Source organism: Bombus impatiens, unplaced genomic scaffold (assembly GCF_000188095.3).
Source record: "Bombus impatiens unplaced genomic scaffold, BIMP_2.2 scf_0155, whole genome shotgun sequence".
Lineage (NCBI taxonomy): Eukaryota > Metazoa > Arthropoda > Insecta > Hymenoptera > Apidae > Bombus > Bombus impatiens.
The window spans coordinates 457,126-464,974 of record NT_176574.1 but is presented as its reverse complement, the minus strand read 5'-3'; the positions used below and the strand labels follow the sequence as shown (position 1 = coordinate 464,974).

Genomic DNA, 7,849 nt, shown 5'->3' with positions numbered 1-7,849 from the left:
AAGATCGAGATTTAATTGAAATAAAAGTAGGATTTTTAAGTTAAAAAACGTCAATAATTCTCAATTTTTGTCGCATATGAGGTATAGATACAAGTCTTTCAAATAATAAAATATTTAACTAACGTTAAATATTTAACTATAACGCGAAAGTAATATAAATGTAAATGAATATCGAACACTCTAAATTATAACGTCAATTAATATCGCATGCTAATTAATATTTATGAATCATAAGCGAAGCACGATGGAAAATCGAAATTCGATATATATTTTGAAACTTAAATATAAGATCGATAGAACGAACATGAGCTGGTGTATACTAATTTTTTATTCAATGAAAAATAATAGATACGAATGGTAATAATACTGCTTAATTAATTTTTTAATTAACAGATATTATGTATATTATGTTTACATATATGTACATAAATATAATTTTCAACGAATAATATATATGTTATTAATTTAGTTCTGGACACGAGTATAAAATTTCTCGATATGTCACAAATTTTTCCGAACGTTATTTTTCACATTTAAATTTGTAATTGAATACTACGGGTATATATTTCTTATATCCGTTGACAAGTTTAATAAAACTATTTTACGCTATGGATTCGCTTGTTACTTACGGCTTCTTTAAACCAAGCGATTAAGAGATGGAATAAAGCTAAAATTACGTGATATAATATGCGCGTATACTTCGTGTGCCTGACATTACGAGCATCACGCTACTTACAAAGGAGATTTTACCTTGTATAAATCATACTTTTACTTTAGCAGCATAATAAATTTTATCCGATTACTTGAAAGCTGCTTGTATTCCGAGTTATTAAGCATCATTATAACAACGAATGGTGTTGATAATTCTCTAATTTATTTAAATTTCCGAATTAACATAAAGTGTTACGTAATCACTTTATAAATGTCTTAGAACGTTATAAAAATTATTTTATATCAAATCTTCCCTTAGAGGACGTGGACAGATAAATATGAAACTTCGATGGAACGCATCTAACGATTAAATATCAGATATCTATGAAATTCATCTAAATGATTAAATATCAGATATCTATGGTATTCATCAAACGATTAAATATCGAATAATATGCGCAATATAAAATAACAGTTAGCAACATTTCGATGTTACGGATTAATTGAATTAACTTTTAAATCGAAACAGTGTGTTAACTACAGTCTGCGGATTAAAGCGATTACAACTTTTTCCTTCTTTTTTTTTTTTTTTTTGATAGGAAAACTTCTACTAATACTTCTGTGTAAGCCTGTGAGGTAAACTTCGACTTCTAAACTAACTTCGTAAGCTATAGAACTAAAACAGCGTAATCGTAATGTGATACGAATAGTCGGAAGAAATTTAATATTTATTTAAAAACTATATATATTTATTTAAAAACCGCTGCAGATTGCAGAGTCTTTAACTATATTTTTATGAATCTGTATAATTTTTTAGAATTTTAAAAGGATATATATATATACATATTTATATATACATATATATGGAGAGAGAGAGAGAGAGAGAGAGAGAGAGAGAGAGAGAGAGTGTTACAAGGAAGTGATCTAAAACTTCGTAAATTTGTAGTACATGTTTAATGAGAGAAGTAGAAAGTGTAGTCTGATAAGTGTAGATCCTAAAATTAATCCCGTTTATTTGATATGCCGTACCTTTTATTTAACATTTAAATCGAACGTTTAAATCGAACCTTCGATAGAATAGATGGAAGAAACGTGTCCAATAAAATCTCCTCCATCATGTGATTTGATTTCATTGAATTTTTCTTTTATGAATACACATAAAGAGAATTCTACCTATTGTGGACACACGAAAAAATAAATAAATAATGCATGTCGTGCAATACCGGTTACAGAAGGAATAAATAGAAATATATTTATGTATTATCCACAGATGGTAGTTGTACAGTGACTACGAAAAGTATTTAAATAATATGAATATAGATATACCGTACATGTATTAAACTTGGTATTATTTCGTGGTACTTTCATACGATTACAAAGATTTGATATTGCGAAAATGAAATATAAAAGCTGATAGGAAAACGGTTCATTGGAAAATATGGACATGCGCAAATATTTTCTCGTACCCGCGATATATTAAAACAGAAAGTCAAATGGAATATTTTTTATCAATGCGGAAGAATATTTTTCTCTTTTTCTTGCCCAGGCAATTGCATTTCAAATATTATATAACGTTGATTAAAATTTCCTTTTCTCTCGGGTGAGTACTATAAGGTCAGAAAAAGACACATACCTTTTCTTTGCAACTTGCTGTATATAAAACTGCGCTCTTTTACAGGCAGCCATGTATATTCCAAGCGTGATGAAGGGATTAGATCATCGTATCGTAAATTATGCTTACTTCCAACCGCAAAGGCAGACTTTCCATGTGCTTGTCCCTTTGCTTTGAGGGTCAGCGAACTCTTCGCTCTATATGACAGAGACAGCCTAGAATCCAGGGGGAAATTTGAAAGTCAATCAAGGAAGGAACTGTAAGATGGACAGGGCAAGGTCTCGTAGAAATGCATGAGATTCGTTTCTCGCAAATTACGAGATACGGAAACGTTTAAAGTCATCTACAGACGGAAATCTGTTCAAGACAGTCGCGGTAATGTTTCTACGTTATATTTCATACGTTAAGCCTGCTATTATTTAAATCTGTTCTTTGAAATCGAGTAGAATCAAAGTAGCTGAAGAACTACAGCCGATAAAATTACGTTTAAAACTGAATGAACAATAATTTTTACTTTCGTTACGCTGTTGTTATCGATTATCCATTATTTCTTACGGCAAGAAATGGGAACGTGCTTAATTTACGATAAAAGCGAGAAACGGTACGTGAAATATTTTTCACGATAAATTATTTTCATATTGTTTGAAATAATTTTACGCTTCCGCAATGTAAGTGGCGAATGTAATTGAACAAGAATCATTTTTAATAAATGTAACAGCTATATCGTAAAGTATATTGTAACGTGTTAATTCATAAAGTTACGTAAAATTATTGGAAATCTATGTACGTAGGTATGTTTAAATATTTCATTCATGTTTTTCTTCCATCGAATTGCAAGTTATATAAAATCGTTTCATTAATAGTATACAATTAAATAATATAAGAATTGTGAATTAAGAATATTGTTTATTAATTATATAAATAATTAAATTAGTAGTAATATATACTTAACACGTTCTTGTATTTTGTTATTAACGCAGAATTAAATGGTTGAAAAATTACAATTATTTCACTCTTCTTTCAAGATTATTTCAATCTCGATTTTTGTTCTTAAAAAATATCGTTCTCTAATAGTCTGCATCAGAATCATGATTATCGTAAATACAACTATGATTGTATTATTGAAACAACGTCATCAACGAGTTTCTTAAACTACATAGGTGCTATTGAAACAAACTACATACGTACATAGTAAGTTTATATGAATATTAAACGTAAGAAACTTCGTTTGACTTGATTTCGTTGAAATCAGCTTGTCGAAGTGCATCATAGAAACAAGTCACGTCGATCAAAGTTGTAGCGCAATATCCACTAGACCGTCATTAAAGTCATCGTTGGTACATTAATAGATGGTATCATACAGTTAAACGACATGTCGTAATATTCTTCCATCTAAACCATAATAGTAACAGACTATTTCCTACAGACTAGAGGCATTTCATGGGAAAATCATATAAATTCTTAAATACAATAATGTATAATACACATACGTACATATATGAACCAAGTTTGTAAGCATAATTTATGGACTACGATAAATACGTGAAACATTTTGAATTCTGTATTAGATTCGAAGAAATCTCGGATAAATCAAAAGATATTAAATACTACAAAACTGAGAGCATTATTAAGGATTAAAATATGATTTTTTGGAAGATGTAAATATAATTTATCGATAGTTTCAAAGACGAAGATGAAAGAAATCTAATTACTTTGTTAATTACTTTGTTGCTTCGTTATAAAACTAACAATTATCTTTTATCTAAAGGATATGTTATATTACAAAGATCCTTAAAATTATTCGATGGAATGATATCCTATTGATATTAACGCTGGTTACCTACTTTTTAACCCATCATTTACAGAGAACAGTTTATTTATCGAACCTATAAACTTTTTTGCCCGCATCAGAGCTTTCATCGACGATTTATGACGTACATGGTGCAATAATGCCCAGTGCGATTCTCTTTAATATCCCATGTTGCATACATTCTCGTACCGATTACACAAATTGTTTGAATTCAAGAAACTCGAGATCACTATACCGGTATAAATTTGTTATTTACTTGACCTGAAATATCCTTTCAGGTTTGAAGTGAAGTTGAAATTCTTTCAAATAATCTTTGACTTAAAGATGTTATTTATAGTTTCGCGTTTATCGATATTGATTCCCTAAATTCAACTGATTTTATATGTATACGCTATTTATTTTACGATTTAAGCATTACATGCTAGTTTAAGTATTATTTACATACCAGCTACTTGAAATCCATTTAATTTCGTGTAACTTAAGTAATTACAGAACAAGGTTTAACTTTTACGCTAACTAAACTCAAAATGTCCATGAAGCATGATTTGTTTCTGGAAAGTCATTTAACTATTTTAACTAACGAAATGAATAACGAAAACTATCGATTTTCAAAACTTTATAATATAATGGAATCGCTTTACATATTTGCGGAGAAACAACACAACAGTTTTCGTCTATGAATACGAAATAAAAAATCTAAATAAAAATTATATTAATCCTTTCGGTACGAGTTGTTTTTTAACATCGATGGTACGTATACAGCAGTAAAGCATGTGCGTGGCCTGAATACATTTCCGGTCTCTTTATAACGATTGTGAACAAATAATGTAAAAATAACCTTCAAAACTATAACGTATGTTTCAAGATAAAGAAAATAATCACAGACTGGATGCATAAACATTCGTAGACCACATCAATGGAATTTTTTCTGATGAATATGATGTACTTCCTCTGTAGGAAAGTATGAGATGACTTGTTTGTTTATAAGAAATGTTCAAGAGCAGTTATGAAATCATTTATGGATTTCACTACGTTTTACATATTCGAAACTTTCCATCTTTGCATTCCTTTTCTGTCTCTCCTTTCTCATGAATACTCGAATACATGACTTTTTCAAATGTAATAAAAAAAATGCTAATTCGTATATTACAAAACTTCACAAAAATAATCGTAAGAATCTGTTCTATTTTTTCCCGTATATTTCCTTGTTTGGAAAAAGGAATAATTTATGACTTGTAATTTATAAAATTACACTAATAATATTAGTCTACTTGTGCAAGATGGCTCCCATACATATATTTGTCATATCAGAAAATATAGACCTAACCAAACAGCAATATTACACATTTACAGGTTAACGTGCGTATATATGTAGTACCTATTTACAAATATCACAGATTACCTCTCGCAAAAGTGCGTAGGAATGGCACTTCAAATAATGAAAAGTAAGAAAACATATAGACTAAAGTAAAGTTGTAAATCTAAACTACAGTTCAAGTTATACAAGGCATGCAAACCTTCTCTTGAAACGTCAAGCGTGTGCTTCGATATACGATATAAAGAAACATAACCCGCGAGAAAAGCTATATAGTACATACCACACAGATCCCTCGTCGCAATCTTTGTCAATATGCGCAACGAAATCGGCAATTTTCGCGCCGCCACTCAAACACCGTTTCTCCCGTTTTGGGTAATTGAATCAAATCCAGATCATCCATGTTTACAGCGAAGCAACACGTGAGACCGCCAAAAGTGCTTTCCACCCCCTCGCATAACTGACATCGGCCGTCCGTGGATCCAACGGAAGGATTTTGAACGTTGGAGAATGCGTAACGCTGATTGGCTATTGGGCTCGGGGTCGATGGTGGAAGGGGACGCCGGGTCGCGACGAGCCTCGCAGTACCGCTTCGACTGTGAACGCGGTAGGAACTGGATCGTTTATATTACAAAGCTCCTTTATCGTTCGAAACAATTACATTCGAATGTTTTTTCAAGCGCTAACGACGTAATCGACGTTTGGTAAGCGATTAGTAACCGCGAATCCGTGTCGATTCGTGGATGATTCTCGAGCTATTTCGTGCGTGTACGTGACATTAAGTGGCACGTAAACAGGTGCACCTATTCGCGTAGCGCAAGAAACGAATCACGGAGGTCGTTGCACGTAATATCCACCGACAGACGGGACAATTCGGGTGCACGATCTATGTCTATGACTGTGCAGTAGCGGATACTCTTCTCGACCACTTGTCTGTCACCAACCGCCACTATTGTCTCGCGAAGACCGAGCTGTAAATCTTCGTTGCTTATACTGTTTTCTCGGTGAGTCTTAATTTTTTACTTATTCGGTGGTATAGTAATACCGTTATTACGAGGTAAAAGTTTTTGGATATGTGATTTCTTGTAACTTTGTTTGAAGAGACGCCATTATTATTAAAAGTTTGAATATCCCGCCACTAGCGAGGGAAACATAATACAGAATGATTCTCTCATTTCCTTACATTCGGTTTGGTAATTTTAATCCTTTTCTCCTTTTTAATTCGTAATTTAATTGTGAGGACATATGTATGGAGCAATTTTTGTTACTTTTAGCATCGTAGCTTTATTTGTTAAGACTGTTGAGCAATACGATTGTTTACTTTATTTTCTGCCTAGTTTGTGATTGCTTTACTTTTGAAGACAAGTATTTTGGAAATATAAACTTTTACATATTGGTATAATATTGATATACTTGAGATAAGCTTGTTTATGCTGTTAGTGTTTAGGATCGTTTATTTATTAAGGTTATTGTAATCATATGAACTAGTGTAAAATATATAAAATGTATAGTTCTATTTTAATAATCAATTTTTAGTGTCTTTAGCGAAACGAATTGATTCGTATTAAAAATGTCGTCTAGTGAATAGGAAAATAGGACACTGAAGGTTTAACTAATTTAAAACGATTTAGTTATTGAAGATAGTACTTGTTGAGCAAATGAATCGCTAAGTTGTCATAATGCTACAAATGATACACGCTTGTTAAATGAAAATTCATCGACTTTTCATTTTTCCATTCGTGTTATCCTATTAGTTTATTCCATTAATCTTTATAATGATATATGTAAACAAAAGTGTATAAATAATAATAGGAAAATAATTCTTTAGCTTAAATGTCACTTACTTAATGTTTTATAGAATGATATAAGTATACTACTGATAAGATTAATTAATTGAGAACGGAATTAATGCTGTTTACTGTAATCAGAGAGAAAATGGATTAAGGAGCGAGAAGATTTCGAACGTAGCGAAATTATTTGTTGATTAAATATCTCCTCCAACCCGACAAGCAATGCAGGTTATTACAAATAGTTTTTACTTAATTTCCAATTAGTTATCGTATCTATAAGGCGTGGTTAAAGTTTTGGTACATAAATTTAGTTTGCATCGTATTGCACCGATTTATTTATATATCCTTTTTTATGTGATTTATGTTATCGAGTTAGGATTATATTAAATCATTAATAAAATGAAAGCAAAATGGAAATTGAAATTAAATAAAATAGAATTGCATTAAAATAAAATAAAATAAAACTGAACTAAAGCAAATTCAATTAAATTATTTTTTTTTTTTTGCTTGCCTATGGGATTCTGGGATTATTAAAATTCCTATTACGTACTCGTATTCTCGCTAATTATTAACACAACGAATAAGACTATTTCTTCGGTTATATTAAATACGCAATATCAATTACGGGTAATTAAATACACTATTCGAACGTTCTCCACAGAACTCTTGTT

At 30.9% G+C, this 7,849-nt stretch overlaps 3 long non-coding RNA genes across 4 annotated transcripts; all 3 read left to right on the top strand.

Annotated features, from left to right (window-relative positions):
• Positions 1-412: 412 nt before the first annotated feature.
• LOC117151357 lies at positions 413-1,802 on the top strand. The gene is made up of 2 exons (XR_004461216.1): positions 413-456; positions 1,543-1,802. It is a non-coding gene; the product is annotated as an uncharacterized LOC117151357 (long non-coding RNA).
• Positions 1,803-2,197: 395 nt separating this feature from the next.
• On the top strand, positions 2,198-6,888 carry LOC105680421. 2 transcript variants are annotated; one of them, XR_004461215.1, is made up of 3 exons: positions 2,198-2,251; positions 2,330-3,000; positions 6,877-6,888. It is a non-coding gene; the product is annotated as an uncharacterized LOC105680421 (long non-coding RNA). The 2 variants fall into 2 exon arrangements; XR_001102090.3 differs by lacking the exon at positions 6,877-6,888 and having other exon boundaries at positions 2,330-3,020.
• LOC112212405 lies at positions 4,686-5,196 on the top strand. The gene is made up of 2 exons (XR_002946229.2): positions 4,686-4,823; positions 4,939-5,196. It is a non-coding gene; the product is annotated as an uncharacterized LOC112212405 (long non-coding RNA).
• Positions 6,889-7,849: the final 961 nt, after the last annotated feature.